Source organism: Balaenoptera musculus, chromosome 2, assembly GCF_009873245.2.
Source record: "Balaenoptera musculus isolate JJ_BM4_2016_0621 chromosome 2, mBalMus1.pri.v3, whole genome shotgun sequence".
NCBI lineage: Eukaryota > Metazoa > Chordata > Mammalia > Artiodactyla > Balaenopteridae > Balaenoptera > Balaenoptera musculus.
This window is the reverse complement of record NC_045786.1, coordinates 137,205,897-137,224,026: the sequence shown is the minus strand read 5'-3', so window position 1 is coordinate 137,224,026 and position 18,130 is coordinate 137,205,897.

The following is an 18,130-nucleotide window of genomic DNA, read 5'->3' as shown; positions in this document are numbered from 1 at the left end:
AAGAGTTCTCACCACAAGAAAAATTTTTCTATTCCTTTAATTTTGTATTTATATGAGATGATGGATTCTTACTAAACTTATGATAATCATTTTGTGATGTATGTAAGTCAAATCATTATCCTGTATACCTTAAAATTATACAATGCTGTATGTCAACTAGATCTCCATAAAACAGGAAGAAAAAAATCGAAAAAGAAAGCCATGGAAATAGGATATATATATTATTTCAAGAGTTCAGGTAAGAAATGATGGTGTCCTTTTTTTTTTTTTTTAACATCTTTATTGGAGTATAATTGCTTTACAGTGGTGTGTTAGTTTCTGCTATATAACAAAGTGAATCAGCTATACATATACATATACCCCATATCTCCTCCCTCTTGCATCTCCCTCCCTCCCACCCTCTCTATCCGACCCTCTAGGTGGTCACAAAGCACGGAGCTGATCTCCCTGTGCTATGTGGCTGCTTCCCACTAGCTATCTATTTTGCATTTGGTAGTGTATATATGTCCATGCCACTCTCTCACCCTGTCACATCTCACCCCTCCCCCTCCCCATATCCTCAAGTCCATTCTCTAGTAGGTCTGCATCTTTATTCCCGTCATGCCCCTAGGTTCTTCATGACCATTTTCTTTTTTTTTTTTAAATTCCATATATATGTGTTAGCATACGGTATTTGTTTTTCTCTTTTGGACTTACTTCACTATGTATGACAGTCTCTACGTCCATCCACCTCACTACAAATAACCCAGTTTCATTCCTTTTTATGGCTCAGTAATATTCCATTGTATATATGTGCCACATCTTCTTTATCCATTCATCTGTCAATGGACACTTAAGTTGCTTCCATGTCCTGGGTACTGTAAATAGAGCTGCAATGAAAATTGTGGTACATGACTCTTTTTGAATTATTGTTTTCTCACGGTATATGCACAGTAGTGGGATTGCTGGATCATATGGTAATTCTATTTTTAGTTTTTTAAGGAACCTCCATACTGTTCTCCATAGTGGCTGTATCAATTTACATTCCCACTAACAGTGCAAGAGGGTTCCCTTTTCTCGACATCTTCTCCAGCATTTATTGTTAGTAGATTTTCTGATTATGGCCATTCTGACTGGTGTGAGATGATATCTCATTGTAGTTTTGATTTGCATTTCTCTAATGATTAATGATGTTGAGCATTCTTTCATGTGTCTGTTGGCAATCTGTATATCTTCTTTGGAGAAATGTCTATTTAGGTCTTCTGTCCATTTTTGGATTGCGTTGTTTGGTTTTTTGATATTGAGCTGCATGAGCTGCTTATAAATTTTGGAGATTGATCCTTTGTCAGTTGCTTCATTTGCAAATATTTTCTCCCATTCTGAGGGTTGTCTTTTGGTCTTGTTTATAGTTTCCTTTGCTGTGCAAAAGCTTTGAAGTTTCATTAGGTCCCATTTTTTTATTTTTGTTTTTATTTCCATTTCTCTAGGAGGTAGGTCAAAAGGGATCTTGCTGTGATTTGTGTCATAGAGTGTTCTGCCTAAGTTTTCCTCTAAGAGTTTGATGGTGTCTGGCCTTACATTTAGGTCTTTAATCCATTTTGAGTTTATTTTTGTGTATGGTGTTAGGGAGTGTTCTAATTTCATTCTTTTATATGTAGCTGTCCAGTTTTCCCAGCACCACTTATTGAAGAGACTGTCTTTTCTCCACTGTATATTCTTGCCTCCTTTATCAAAGATAAGGTGACCATATGTGCATGGGTTTATCTCTGGGCTTTCTATACTGTTCCATTGATCTATATTTCTGTTTCTGTGCCAGTACCATACTCTCTTGATTACTATAGCTTTGTAGTATAGTCTGAAGTCAGGGAGCCTGATTCCTCCAGCTCCATTTTTCTTTCTCAAGATTGCTTTGGCTATTCGGGGTCTTTTGTGTTTCCATCAATATTGTGAAATTTTTTGTTCTAGTTCTGAGAAAAATGCCAGTGGTAATTTGATAGGGATTGCATTGAATCTGTAGATTGCTTTGGGTAGTAGAGTCATTTTCACAAAGTGGATTCTTCCAATCCAAAAACATGGTATATCGCTCCATCGGTTTGTATCATCTTTAATTTCTTTCATCAGTGTCTTATACTTTTCTGAGTACAGGTCTTTTGTCTCCTTAGGTAGGTTTATTCCTAGGTATTTTATTCTTCTTGTTGCAATGGTAAGTGGAAGTGTTTCTTTAATTTCACTTCAGATTTTTCATCATTAGTGTAGAGGAATGCAAGAGATTTCTATGCATTAATTTTGTATCCTGCTACTTTACCAAATTCATTGATTAGCTCTTGTAGTTTTCTGGTAGCATCTTTAGGATTCTCTATGTATAGTATCATGTCATCTGCAAACAGTGACAGCTTTATTTCTTCTTTTCCGATTTGGATTCCTTTTATTTCTTTTTCTTCTCTGATTGCTGTGGCTAAAACTTCCAAAACAGTGTTGAATAATAATGGTGAGAGTGGGCAACCTTGTCTTGTTCCTGATCGTAGTGGAAATGGTTTCAGTTTTTCACCGTTGAGGACGATGTTGGCTGTGGGTTTGTCATATATGGCCTTTATTGTGTTTAGGAAAGTTCACTCTATGCCTACTTTCTGGAGGTTTTTATCATAAATGGGTGTTGAATTTTGTCAAAAGCTTTCTCTGCATCTATTGAGATGATCATATGGTTTTTTCCCTTCAATTTGTTAATATGGTGTATCACGTTGATTGATTTGCATATATTGAAGAATCCTTGCATTCCTGGGATAAACCCCACTTGATCATGGTGTATGAATTTTTTAATGTGCTGATGGATTCTGCTTGCTAGTATTTTGGTGAGGATTTTTACATCTAGGTTCATTAGTGATATTGGCCTGTAGTTTTCTTTCTTTGTGACATCTTTGTCTGGTTTTGGTATCAGAGTGATAGTGGCCTCGTAGAATGAGTTTGTGAGTGTTCCTCCCTCTGCTATATTTTGGAAGAGTTTGAGAAGGATAGGTATTAGCTCTTCTGTAAATGTTTGATAGAATTCGCCTGTGAAGCCATCTGGTCCTGGACTTTTGTTTGTTGGAAGATTTTTAATCACAGTCTCAATTTCAGTGCTTGTGATTGGTCTGTTCATATTTTCTATTTCTTCCTGGTTCAGTCTCAGAAGGTTGTGCTTTTCTAAGACTGTGTCCATTTCTTCCAGGTTGTCCATTTTATTGGCCTATAGTTGCTTTTAGTAATCTCTCATGATCCTTTTAATTTCTGCAGTGTCAGTTGTTACTTCTTTTTCATTTCTAATTTTATTGATTTGGGTCTTCTCCCTTTTTTCTTGATAAGTCTGGCTAATGGTTTATCAATTTTGTTTATCTTCTCAAAGAACTAGCTTTTAGTTTTATTCATCTTTGCTATTGTTTCCTTCATTTCTTTTTCATTTATTTCTGATCTGATATTTATGATGTCTTTCCTTCTGCTAACTTTGGGATTTTTTTGTTCTTCTTTCTCTAATTGCTTTAGGTGTAAGGTCAGGTTGTTTATTTGAGATGTTTCTTGTTTCTTAAGGTAGGATTGTATTGCTAAAAACTTCCCTCTTAGAACTGCTTTTGCTGCATCCCATAGGTTTTGGGTCATCGTGTTTTCACTGTCATTTGTTTCTAAGTATTTCTTCAGTCCTCTTTGATTTCTTCAGTGATCTGTTGGTTATTAAGTGGTGTGTTGTATAGCCTCCATGTGTTTGTATTTCTTACAAATTTTTTTCTGTAATTGATATCTAGTCTCATAGTGTTGTGGTCGGAAAAGATACTTGATACGACTGCAATTTTCTTAAATTTACCAAGGCTTGATCTGTGACCCCAGATATGATCTATCTTGGAGAATGTTCCATGAGCACTTGAGAAGAATGTGTATTCTGTTGTTTTTGGATGGAATGTCCTATAAATATCAATTAAGTCCATCTTGTTTAATGTGTCATTTAAAGCTTGTGTTTCCTTGTTTATTTTCATTTGGGGTGATCTGTCCATTGGTGAAAGTGAGGTGTAAAAGTCCCCTATTATGATTGTGTTACTGTCGATTTCCCCTTTTATGGTTGTTAGCATTTGCCTTATGTATGGAGTTGCTCCTATGTTGGGTGCATAAATATTTACAGTTGTTATATCTTCTTCTTGGATTGATCCCTTGATCATTATTTAGTGTCCTTCTTTGTCTCTTGTAATAGTCTTTGTTTTAAAGTTTATTTTGTCTGATATGAGAATTGCTACTCCAGCTTTCTTTTGATTTCCATTTGCATGGAATATCTTTTTCCATCCCCTCACTTTCAGTCTGTATGTGTCCCTAGGTCTGAAGTGGGTCTCTTGCAGACAGCATATATATGGGTCTTGTTTTTGTATCCATTCAGCCAATCTATGTCTTTTGGTTGGAGCTGTTAATCCATTTACATTTAAGTTAATTATCGATATGTATGTTCCTATTACTATTTTCTTAATTGTTTTTGGTTTATTATTGTAGGTCTTTTCCTTCTCTTGTATTTCCTGCCTAGAGACGTGCCTTTAGCATTTGTTGTAAAGCTGCTTTGGTGGTGATGAATTCTCTTAACTTTTGCTTGTTTGTAAATATTTTAGTTTCTCTGTCAAATCTGAATGAGATCCTTGCTGGGTAGAGTAATCTTGGTTGTAGGTTTTTCTCCTTCATCACTTTAAATATGTCCTACCATTCCCTTCTGGCTTGCAGACTTTCTGCTGAAAGATCAGCTGTTAACCTTATAGGGATTCCCTTATGTGTTATTTGTTGTTTTTCCCTTGCTGCTCATAATATTTGTTCTTTGTATTTAATTTTTGATAGTTTGATTAATATGTGTCTTGGTGTGTTTCTCCTTGAATTTATCCTGTATGGGACTATCTGTGCTTCCTGGACTTGATTCATTATTTCCTTTCCCATATTAGGGAAGTTTTCAACTATAATCTCTTCAAATATTTTCTCAGTCCCTTTGTTTTTCTCTTCTTCTTCTGGGACCCCTATAATTCGAAAGTTGGTGAGTTTAATGTTGTCCCAGAGGTCTCTGAGACTGTCTTCAATTCTTTTCATTCTTTTTTCTTTATTCTGCTCTGCAGTAGTTATTTCCACTATTTTATATTCCAGGTCACTTATCCGTTCTTCTGCCTCAGTTATTCTGCTATTGATTCCTTCTAGAGAATTTTTAATTTCATTTATTGTGTTGTTCATCACTGTTGGTTTGCTCTTTAGTTCTTCTAGGTCCTCATTAAAGGTTTCTTGTATTTTCTCCATTCCATTTCCAAGATTTTGGATCATCTTTACTATCATTATTCTGAATTCTTTTTCTGGTAGACTGCCTATTTCCTCTTCTTTTGTTAGGTCTGGTGGGTTTTTACCTTGCTTCTTCATCTGCTGTGTGTTTTTCTGTCTTCTCATTTTGCTTAACTTACTGTGTTAGGGGTCTCCTTTTTGCAGGTTGCAGGTTCGTAGTTTCTGTTGTTTTTGGTGTCTGTCCCCAGTGGCTAAGGTTGGTTCAGTGGGTTGTGTAGGCTTCCTGGTGGAGGGGACTAGTGCCTGTGTTCTGGTGGATGAGGCTGGATCTTTTCTTTCTGGAGGGCAGATCCACGTCTGGTGGTGTGTTTTGGGGTGTCTGTGGCCTTATTATGATTTTAGGCAGCCTCTCTGCTAATGGATGGGGTTGTGTTCCTGTCTTGCTAGTTGTTTGGCATAGGGTGTCCAGCATTGTAGCTTGCTGGTCATTGAGTGGAGCTGAGTCTTGGTGTTGAGATGGAGATCTCTGGGAGATTTTTGCCATTTGATATTACGTGGAGCTGGGAGGTCTCTTGCAGACCAGTATCCTGAACTTGGCTCTCCCACCTCAGAGGCACAGCCCTGATGCCTGGCTGGGGCACCAAGAGCCTGTCCTCCACACGGCTCAGAATAAAAGGGAGAAAAAAAAGAAAGAAAGAAAGAAGAAGATAAAATAAAATAAAATAAAGTAAAATGAAAGAAAATAAAATAAAGTTATTAAAATGAAAATTAAAAAATAATTAAGAAAAAATTTTTTAAGTAATAAAATATAAAAACAGACAAACAGAATCCTAGGACAAATGGTAAATGGAAAGCTATACAGACAAAATCACACACAGAAGCATACACGTACACACTCACAAAAAGAGAAAAAGGGATAAAAATGTATATAGCATTGCTCCCAAAGTCCACCTCCTCAATTTCGGATGATTCGTTGTTTATTCAGGTATTCCACAGATGTAGGGTATATCAAGTTGATTGTGGAGATTTAATCCGCTGCTCCTGAGGCTGCTGGGAGAAACTTCCCTTTCTCTTCTTTGTTCGCACAGCTCCTGGGTTTCAGCTTTGGAATTGGCCCCGCCTCTGCGTGTAGGTCACCTGAGGGCGTCTGTTCTTTGCTCAGACAGGACGAGGTTAAAGGAGCAGCTGATTCAGGGGCTCTGGCTCACTCAGGCGGGGGAAGGAGGGGTACGGATGCGGGGCGATCCTGCGGCGGCAGAGGCCCACGTGACGTTGCACCAGCCCGAGGCGCGCCGTGCGTTCTCCCGGGGAAGTTGTCCCTGGATCACGGGACGCTGGCAGTGGCGGGCTGCACCGGCTCCCGGGACGGGCCGGGAGGAGAGTGACCTGTGCTCGCACACAGGCTTCTTGGTGGCGGCAGCAGCAGCCTTAGCGTCTCACGCCCGTCTCTGGGGTCCGCGTTGATAGCCGCGGCTCGTGCCCGTCTCTGGAGCTCGTTTAAGCAGCCCCTGAATCCCCTCTCCTCGCGCACCAGGAAACAAAGAGGCAAGAAAAAGTCTCTTGCCTCTTCGGCAGCTGCAGACTTTTTCCCGGACTCCCTCCTGGCTAGCTGTGGTGCGCTAACCCCTTCAGGCTGTGTTCACCCGCCAACCCCAGTCCTCTCCCTGCGACCGAAGCCCGAGCCTCAGCTTCCAGCCCCGCCCGCCCCGGCGGGGGAGCAGACAAGCCTCTCGGGCTGGTGAGTGCTGCTTGGCGCCGAGCCTCCGTGCGGGAATCTCTCCTCTTTGCCCTCCGCACCCCTGTGGCTGCGCTCTCCTCCGTGGCTCCAAAGCTTCCCCCTCTGCCACCCGCAGTCTCCGCCCGCGAAGGGGCTTCTTAGTGTGTGGAAACCTTTCCTCCTTCACAGCTCCCTCCCAGTGGTGCAGGTCCCGTCTCTATTCTTTTGTCTCTGTTGTTTCTTTTTTCTTTTGCCCTACCCAAGTACATGGGGAGTTTCTTGCCTTTTGGGAGGTCTGAGGTCTTCTGCCAGCGTTCAGTAGGTGTTCTGTAGGAGTTGTTCCACATGTAGATGTATTTCTGATGTATTTGTGGGGAAGAAGGTGATCTCCGCGTCTTACTCTTCCACCATCTTGAAGCTCCTCCTGGTGTTGTCTTAAAACATTTGGCCACAGTAGAATTAAAAATAATTAAACAGATTCTGGAAATATTTAGAATAAAAGAGCACATATGATTTACTCAAAGGTGTAATAAACAGTGTGAGTGAATGTGAGTGTAAAAAACAAAGTCAAGGACTTGGGCCTGAAGGACTGGAAAAAAGCTCTTTCCATTTCTGAGACTGAAAACACTAGGAGAGGGGCAGGTTTGAGATGAGTAAAGAGTTCAGTTGAGGAAATATTAAGTTTGAGAGGCTTGATAGAATGGAGTGAAGTGGAGATGTCAAGTAACCAGTTTTATATATTTGAGAGTGAAGCTCAGGGTAGAAATTGGTGCTCAAGATGTACATTTGAGAATCATTACCAAAGTGATACTATTAAAATTCATGGGACTGAATGAAATAATCAAAAATATTTATAAAAAAAAAGAGATGTGTAAAGCTAAGACCTAGGACACACGAATGCTTAGAGGGCTGAGAGATGAGTAAGTATTCGGAAATGTGACTAACAAAACATAGGATGTGATATGAAAGGGCAAAGAAAATGGTATTCTGGAGGCCAAGTGAAAAAAATCAGCCACTGTGTCTATGAGTGGTTGGCTGATAGACTGAAGAAGATGAGGCCGAGAAGTCATATTGAAACTGACATAGAATCTTTGTGGGGAGGTGGTGGTGAAGATGAAAGCCTGCTTGTGGTTGATTTAAGAAATATTGGGAGGAGATGAAGTGGCGATGGTAACTAGGGTTTTGCTGTAATGGGAATCACAGAAATGTGTAGTAGCTGGGGTAGAATATGGGGTCAAGGCAGTTTTCTATTAAGGTGAGATATATTAGAGCATATTTTTATAACTTTGGAAATGATGCAGCAAAGAGGTACAAATTGAGATGCAGGTAAAAAGTGACAACTGCAGGGGGATATGAAGTTGAGTGCTTGGGTAGAGGTGTTTGATATTATGATTTATGAAAGAAGGAATGGCATCGTGCATGCAGGTAGGGTCATTGATTTGAGAGTGGAAGCATCTTGACATTCTCTTTTTGTTCCTTTTATTTTATCAGTGAAATAACAAGGAATTTATACCAACTGAGCTTGAAATAGAAAGCAATATGTCCAGAAAAGGGGAGAAAACATGAAATCACCTATTAAGAGAGTGGGAGAGTGAATATACAAAGGAATTTAGGAAGATATCTAGGTAGCACTAAGAGCTTTGTCCTTAGACCCTTTAGCTTGGTTGTGTGATTTCTCCTGTCACATTCCTCTACTCAAGTGCAGTGTGGGGTAAGTAAAGAGTTGGATTTAACTAATGATGACAACTATTATGGTAAGAAAGAGAAGTAACAGAGTGAAGAGGATGCAAGAGAATGATTAGAAAGATAGACCACATAATATAAACTGAGCAAAGAGAAAAGTGAAGAAGAGAAATGGGGTTCATGAATGAAAATGTAATAGTATTTGTGAAGATGTAGACCAGTAGTTTGAAAAATGTTTTAAAACTGCATTATGAAGGCTGTTTTGTGGGTCATAGTCAGCATTGTTGAGAATAAACACAATGGAATGGGACAGAACTGAATGCAAAATACCAGATAGCATCACAGGTAATAAGTGTAAATATGATTTCATAAAATATTTGTCTTAATTATATACATGTGTATATGTATATGTATATATGTATATGTATGCTAGGCTGCAATGTAAAATTATTTTTTTAATCTGGGTCCTGGTCAAAGCTCTTTGTAATCTTATTTAAGAGACATGCTGGGACTTCCCTGGTGGCTCAGTGGTTAAGAATCCACCTGCTAATGCAGGGGACACTGGTTCGATCCCTGGTCCAGGAAGATCCCACATATCATGGAGCAACTAAGCCCACATGCCACAACTACTGAGCCCACTTGCCACATTTACTGAAGCCCGGGCGCTCTAGAGCCCATGCTCCGCAACAAGAGAAGCCATCACAATGAGAAGCCGGTGCATCTCAGTGCAGAGTAGCCCTGCTTGCCGCAACTAGAGAAAGCCCACGCACAGCAACGAAGACCCAATGCAGCCAATAAATAAATAAATAAATAAATAAAAATAAGGGAAGTTCTTGGTAAAGACCTGGGACATCAGCCTCATCTGTTACTACAAATACAGATTTGTTGCTACAGTTTATAATTCTTCTGTTTTGGAAACAAAAGCAATCAACATTTTCAACTCTATTAGGCTGTGAATTATGGGATTCTTATTCAATTTAGATTGCAGGCTGGGGCAGAGAACAGCTCTCTTAGCAGTGCCCTATTTCTTTCCATCTTAGCTTTTTGACTGGTGAGGTCTAGTTTATGTTCATATTTCTCTATCAAGACATTTTTGCTGAAAATGACAAGATATAATCAGCATACACCAAAAAAATCTGGATTTCCTGCCATTTCCCCTAACACCGCAGACTTAATAGGAACAAGGCTTGTGTTTCAAGTTACAGCAGGTGAAAAATTGGCCAAATATTTCCCCACCACATAACGAAGGTCACCAATTCTCCATGACAATATGTGCGTCATCCCTCTCAAGGTGCTTATAAGTCAATTCTATATTCTAGCATCTTACTTCCCCTTACCAAATTCTATTTAAGGCAAGGATGGTAATTAGCCAAATGCAGCAGAGAATACAAATAATAGCTATTTAAACAAATGAGAATTTATCTTATTTTTCATGTAACAGAATAGCCCAGGTCTGCTGAAGCAACTCCTCCTTGCCACTGACATCCCAAAATGTATCTTTCCATCTAGTCATCTTTGGTTATTTATCTGTTTTCTATCAGCTTTATGCCTATTCTTCTCTTCTCTCCTCTGAACTACTGGCAGTGGGACTCTGCAAGCTATGTTTCCCAGATTCTTTTGGCAGCTGGCTTCTTGTTAAATTTTGCCAAAAAGAAGTCACAGATGGGAGGTTTTAAAGTAGGAGAAAAGAAGAACAATTCTGATTCTGGCTCTGAAAGCACGGGCAGTTGCTCTAGTAGCTGGTGGTTGTACGAGTAGTGGAGACCAGATGGCCGTGCGTTTACTGTAGTAGCAGGTCAGCTCTTCCTGGATTCCGGCTCTGGCAGGTGTAGCTCCGTTTGGAAGTTCTAGCCCCTGTGTGCTAGAAAGTGTGGGTAAATGGGCTCCACTGCAGAGATGATAGTGGTTTTCTGATTTCAGGGTGACATCTTTTCTTCCTTCTGCTCCTCTAGTCCTTTTCATACATTTTAACTGTTTCCCTGTATTCAGTTCTCTATGCTTGAAGTATCTAATTTTTTGTCTTGTTTTGTTTTCCTGAGAAGATCACAATTACGTGATCTCAGGAAAAAGATGATCAAACATAAGAATCTGAATGGTCTTGCACAAAATGATGAGTCCATTACCAGTGAAAAATGTAATACTGATAACAGTCCATGGCATGGTTAATGTTTACAATTACTTTAAGTATAATCTGTTTGAGCCAGAGAAAGAATGTATATAGAAGACAGAGCATGGGAAACCAATTGAACACTTGAAGATCCTCTGAAGCAGGTGTCTTGCAGGAAGATGCTCATTCTCCCCTAGTATCACCCCACTACTCCTAATTACTTCTAGACCCATAACTTAGAGCCATAGTACAGGAAGTTCTAGAAGGAAACTTAAAACCTCTAACCAGGATAGAGTTGAGTTTGAACTAAACAATAGAAAATGTTAATGTATAACAGTAGAAACCTGGAAACTATGTGTCAAAATGGATTCTAAGATCTTAGTGAGGGTTTATGGAGATCAGCTTTTAAATGGAGTTTGTTTAGAGTCTCTCTCACAGTGGGCCCAATGGATCTAACCATCATGTGGTTATTTCCTCAGTTCCTAAATACAGAATTAGAATAAACACACTCAACAAATGACAAAACCATCACATTGGTTCAGGAACTCCCCTTCCTTTTTGGTGTGTAAACCAGAGCCAAGGCTTCGTATGTGGGAGTACTACAGAGATTAGTGCTCTCATTAAAGACTTGAAAGTTTCAGGGGTGATGATTCCTGTCATGTTCTCATTTAACTGCCCTGTTTGGCAAGTCGATTCTAGAGAATGACTATGGAGTATCATACATCCAATTAGGTGTAACTTCATTTAGAGCTCAAAATGTGGTATATTTATTGAAGCAAATTAAACAGCCCTTGACAGCTGATATACATATTGATCATATTGCTTTTTTTCCTCCATATAAACAACAAGGATGACCAGAGGCAATTTTTTTCACCTGGTGGGTAGAGGGTCCTATCAACCCTTCTCCTCTTACTCATAATAGACTGTGGAGAACCTCGGCCCTCCTGACATCACATAGATCACTCATTATATTGACTGGACCTGAGGAGCAGTGCAAGACAGAAATCCTAGAAGCCTAAATAAGACAAATATGTCCCGAGTGTGGGAAATGAACATCATGAAAATTCAGGGGTCTGTTTCTTTAGAAAAGTTTCTAAGAGTTCAGATGTTTGGGGTTTGTTGGGATATTCCTTCCAAAGTAAAGGATAATTTTCCTATCATTAAGAAAGAGGCACAATCATCTCTGAATTTTAAAAGCAGGATATACCATTATGGGTGTGTTCTTCTCACTCATTAACTTAGTAACTGACATTTGGGTGAGTCCTGAAGCAAAGCAAGGTCTGAAGCAGGCCAGGCTGCAGTGCAAGCTACTCTAACACTTAGGCCTTTTGACCCAGCTGGTGTAATGGTGCTGAAGTCTGTGACCATCAAGGATGTTGTATAGACCTCTGGTTCCTGCTTGCTACTTGCCCAGATAAATAGTTAATGACTGAATACGGGGTACCAGATGGTCACACAACCTGAGTTACCCATCATGAACTGAACGATATATAATCCACAAACCATAATGAAATCTATGGACATCAACACTGTTATTAAGTGAAAGTGGTATATATGTAATGGACCAATGACTAGAGTATGGTACTTTTTAATTCCATAGCCAAAACACGACAAATTCAGGAATCAAAGGGTGGAAGTGGAAGAGATTCCTTCCTTTACTACTTTTAATAACCCACTCCCCAAAGTGTTGCTTCCTGTTCCAAAAAATTGGAACTCTACTCATTCAGAGATCTTAGTTCCTAAGAGAGTGTGTGATAGTTTGTATTAAGTTCTTTAAAGGCTCTCAGTTAGTCCCACAGCAGCTTAGTGAGGTAAGTAAAGAAGTTCCCTTCTTAAGATGAGGTCCAGTAATCAGCCAGAGGTCACCCAGCTGTTGGTAGGGGGCAGTGCTGGAATCTGAACTTAGATTCTTCTGCTTCCAAAGCCTGTGCTCTTTCCCACTACATAATTTTAGCCTCAAACATAACTGCAAAACGTTACATCTCATCCCTAGCACAATGGAAACCATGTCTTGTTGGCAATAAGGAGCCATTTGTCTGCTTACCATTGCTGTGGAAAAACCACCCTAAAACAATCACAGCTTTTAGTTTGTTCATGGATCTGAAGGTTTGGCAAGGCTCAGTGGAAATAGCTCCACTCCACTAATGGCAGCTTGAAGCTTGAGGGCTAGAATCATCTGAAGGCTTGTTTACTCACATATCTACCAGGTGATGCTGACTATCACTTTGGACCTTATTGGGGCGAAAGGCTGAAACACATATGCATGGCCTCACCACGGGGCCTGGGCTACCTTACAACATGATAACTTGTTCCCGCTGGTGAGCATAGTAAAGTAGAGAGAGGCAGGTGGAAGTTGTATGGCCTTTGATGACTCAATCTCAGAAGACACACAGAGTTATAGTCACCCCTCTGTATCTTTGAGTTGTACATGTATGGATTCAACCCACTACAGATCAAAAATATTTGGGAAAAAAATTCTGGAAAATTACAAAAAGGAAAACTTGAATTTGCCTCATGCTGGCAACTATTTACCTATCATTTACATTGTATTAAGTATTATAAGTAATCTAGAGGTGATTTAAAGTATACAGGAGGATGTGTGTAGGTTATTTGCAAATACTATGCCATTTTATATTAAGGGACTTGATCATCCACAGATTTTGGTGTCCCAGGGGTCCTGGAACCAATCCCCTGAAGATACCAAAGGATGACTGTACTGCTGCATTCTATTTATCCCACAGAGTCTGGCCCAGTTTCAAGAGGAAAGCTGAGAAGATGAGTCAATTGCTTATAACTTGGAGAGCAGATTAGGCCTTTATATTTTTAGCTGTAAGAAATTCCTTAGCAACTCACCACCCACTCTCCCCACCACCATAAAAAAAAGAGCCCACTCTACTCAATGTATCAGGTCTGTTGAGTATTCTGCCAAAGTGTCTCAACAATGAATCTTTACTGCCTTCTTTGAGTGGGTTAATACCAAATGTCATGAAGATAATTTTTATGAGGAAATAGCACCTTGTTCCCACTCTGTCATAATTTTATAATAAAGTGATTATTAATTACCAAACCACTTTATACAGGCAGAAAAGTTGAGAAGAAGATATATGAGAAAGTCTTGTTATATAGAGAGGGTAAAAGCCAGTCTTTGTGTCCTTATTTTCTCCCAGAAGTTGAAGGAGAGATGTAATAGTTTGATATATGATATGCTACATGAGCACTGACGCACTAAACAAAGAACAGGGATAGGACAGCAGTACAAACTAGTGAATGACACTCAACGGTTACCTGAGTAATTCCTTGACTTGGTGATGCCAAGTTTCTCAGGGCCTCACTAGCTCATTGACTCTTGGCAACCTGCCCCATACAACTACTTAACCCCTGTTCCATCATGAGTGTCAGGAGTGAGCCCAGGAGTGAGGGTGGGAGGAGAGGATGCTTGATGTCTTTATAGACTGTTTTCTCATGGTCTACCTCCTTCCTGCGAAAACTCTCATTTCCACACCAACATTGTTATTTCCCCACGCTCCCCAAAGAGTAAGACCCCTTCCTCACAGGGCCTGTGCTGGGTGATATGTGAAGCACAGGAGGAGATCTCTGCTAACCACCCCATCACATGCAGCCACTTGACCTCTCACCAGGACCCCAGGAAACCAATTTCTTTAGTTTCCCCCTCCATTAACCTGACACACATTCAATAGGTTGGACTAGAAATTGATGGCAGAGATAAGCGCTTCCAGACTATTTGTCCCCTGGACACCTCACAGGCAACACCCATGTTTTCAACTATGCCCAGATGAGTAGGAATCTCAGTATAGGCTTAGTATTGCGCCTCTATTATAAATACTTCATTTTGCAACCCTTTTAAGTCTTTGCAATATCCCCTAAATGTCATGTTGTGTCATGGGTAGTGATGAGATTTGGTGAGTCAGGCAGGACTCATGACCTGGAAGAAGAGTCTGAACTGTGGACTCAGGGAATTACTCTGGGGGGAAAAAAAACTGGAAATAAGGACAAGGCAGAGATGGGATTGTTGAAAATGTAGCCTGAAGCCTGATCAGATACGTAAGAACCAGTCACTGAATAATTACTTCCATTTCCCCTCAGACCCATTTACTTTCATCTTGGAAGAGCTAGATAGGGACAGAAGTGGATTTATTGATTACAAAGATTAAACATTTCTAAAGCCTGAATTTTATTACCTCTCTTCTTGATTTAAATCTTTTGGTAGCTCCCCATTGTTTTCTGAATAAAAGAATAAACTCCTAAACGTGGCATATAAGGACCTCACTAATCAATTCCTTGCCTTTTAAGCCTCATCTCCTGTATTAGTTTGTAAGGGTTAACAAGGTACCATAGGTTGGGTTGCTTAAATAAAAGAAACTAATTTTCTCATGATTCTGGAGGACAGAAGTCCAAGATCAAAGTGTGGTCATAATTGGTTTTTCTTGAGGCCTTGCTTCTTGGCCTGTATATGGCCTTTTTCTCCCTGTGCCTTCACATGGTCTTTCCTCTCTGTGTATCTGTACTAATTTCCTTTTATGATAGGGACACCAGTCACATTGATTTAGGGCCTACCATAATGACCTCATTAAAACCTAATTACCTTTTTAAAGATTCTACCTCCAAATGCAGGCATACCTCATTTTATTGTACTTTTCTTCATCACACTTCACAGATACTGCATTTTTTACAAGTTGAGGGTTTGTGGCAACTCTGAAACATTGAGCAAGACTATTGACACCACTTTTCCAACAGCGTTTGCTTACTTTGCATCTCTGTTTCACATTTTGGTAATTCTCACATTATTTCAAGCTTTTCCATTATTATTATATTTGTTATGGTGATCTATGATTAGTGATCTTTGATGGTACGGTTGCCACTGTTTTGGGACACCACGAACCCCAACCATATAAGATGGTGAACTTAATCGGTAAATGTTTTGTGTCTTCTGACTGCTCCATCAACCAGCTTTTGCTCCATCTCTCTCCCTCTCCTCAGTCCTCCCTATTTTCTGAGACACAACAATATCGCAATTAGGCCAATTAATAACCCTACAATGACCTCTAACCGTTTAAGTGAACAGAAGACTTACATGTTTCTCAGTTTAAATCAAAAGCTAGAAATGATTAAATTCAGTATGGAAAGCATGTCAAAAGCCAAGATAGGCTGAAAGGTAGCCCTCTTGTGCCAAATAGTTAGACAAGTTGTGAATGGAAAGGAAAAGTTTTTGAAAGAAGTTAAAATTGCTACTCCAGTGAATATGCAAATGATAAGAAAGTAGAACAGCCCTATTTTTGAAATGGAGAAAATTTTAGTGGTCCTGATAGAAGATCAAACCAGCCACAACATTCCCCTAAGCTAAGCCTAATCCAGAGCAAGACCCTAACTCTCTTCAATTCCTTGAAAGTTAAGAGAGGGGAGAAAACTGCAGAAGAAAAGGGTGAAGGTAGCAGAGATTTGTTCATGAGGTTTAAGGAAAGCCATCTCCATAACATGAAAGTGCAAGGTGAAGCAGCAAGTGTTGATGTAGAAGCTGCAGCAAGTTATTCAGATGATCTAGCTGAGATAATTAATGAAGGTGGTGACACTAGATAATAGATATTCTAAGTAGACAAAACAGCCTTCTGTTGGAAGAAGATGTCACCTAGGTTTATCATAGCTGGAGAGGAGAAGTCAATGCCGGGCTTCAAATCTTCGAAAAACAGGCTGCCTCGCTTGTTAAAGGCAAATGTGGCTGGTGACTTGAAGTTGAAGCCAATGCTCATCTACCATTCAGAAAATCTAGGGCCCCTAAGAATTATGCTAAATCTACTCTGCCTGTGCTCTATAAATGGAACAATAAAGCCTGGATGATAATGTATCTGTTTACAACATGGTTTACTGAATAATTTAAGCCACCATGAAGACCTACTGCTCAGGAAAAAAGAAAGATTTCTTTCAAAATATTACTGCTCACTGACAGTGTGCCTGGTCACCCAAGAGCTTTGATGGAGATGTACAAAGAGATTAATGCTGTTTTCATGCCTACTAACACAATCCATTCTGCAGCCCTTGGGTCAAGGAGTAATTTTGACTTTCAAGTCTTATTATTTAAGAAATACATTTCATAAGTCTATAGCTGCCATAGATAGTGGTTCTTCTGATGGACCTGAGCAATGTATATTGAAAAACTTCTGAAAAGAATTCAATATTCTAGAAGCCACCAAGGACATTCATGGTTCATGGGAAGAGGTCAAAATATCAACATTAACAAGAGTTTTGAAGAAGTTGATTCCAACCCTCATGGATGACTTTGAGGGGTTCAAGACTTTAATGGAGGAAGTCCCTGCAGATGTTATATAAATAGATGGAGAACTAGAAGTGGAGCCTGAAGATGTGACTGAATTGCTGCAATCTCATGATAGAACTTGAACAAATGAGAAGTTGCTTCCTATGGATGAGCAAAGAAAGTGGTTTCTTGAAATGGAAACTATTTCTGGTGAAGATGTCATGAAGATGGTTGAAACGACAACAAAGAATTTAGAATATTACATAAACTTGGTTGATAAAGCAGTGGCAGAGTCTGAGAGGATTGACTCTAATTTTGCAAGAAATTCGACTGTGGTTAAAATTCTAGCAAACAACATTGCATGCTACAGAGAAATCATTCCTTTATGGAAGAGTCAATTGATGTGGCAAACTTCATTGTTGTCTTATTTTAGGACATTGCCAAAGCCACCCCTACTTTCAGCAACCAACACTCTGATTTGTCAGCAGCCATCAACATTGAGGCAAGATCCTCCACCAGCAAAAAAATTACAACTAGCTGAAGGTTCAGATGATGATTAGCATTTTTAGCAGTAAATTATTTTTTTTAATTAAGGTATATACTTTTTTAGATATAATTCTATTTCACACTTAATAGACTACAGTATATTATAAACATAACTTTTATATGAACTGGGAAACCAAAAAGTTCCTCTTACTTGCTTTATTTTAATATTTTGCTTTATTACAGTGGTCTGGAACCAAACCGGCAGTATCTCTGAGGTATGCCTGTATAGTCACATTCTGAGACACTAGTTGTTAGGACTTCAACATAAGTTTTGGGGATACATAATCAGTCCAAATATCTATTAACCCTTTTTCTCCTTTTCCCTCAAAACACACACACACACAATCCTTTAGTTATACCTAAAATTACTGTGGATTCTTTTTGCAAATATTGTAACTGTGTTGGAATGCTCAATAAGTCCACTAAACTCAGCTTCCTTAAAAGGCTTCACTGCAACTCTGTTCCTCAGATTATGTTCGCATAGAACCTTCTGTAAAGTTCTATCATGTTGTCTATCACATGGAATGGTACTAATCTATTATCTTTCCCCCACAGCCCATAGAGGTAACAA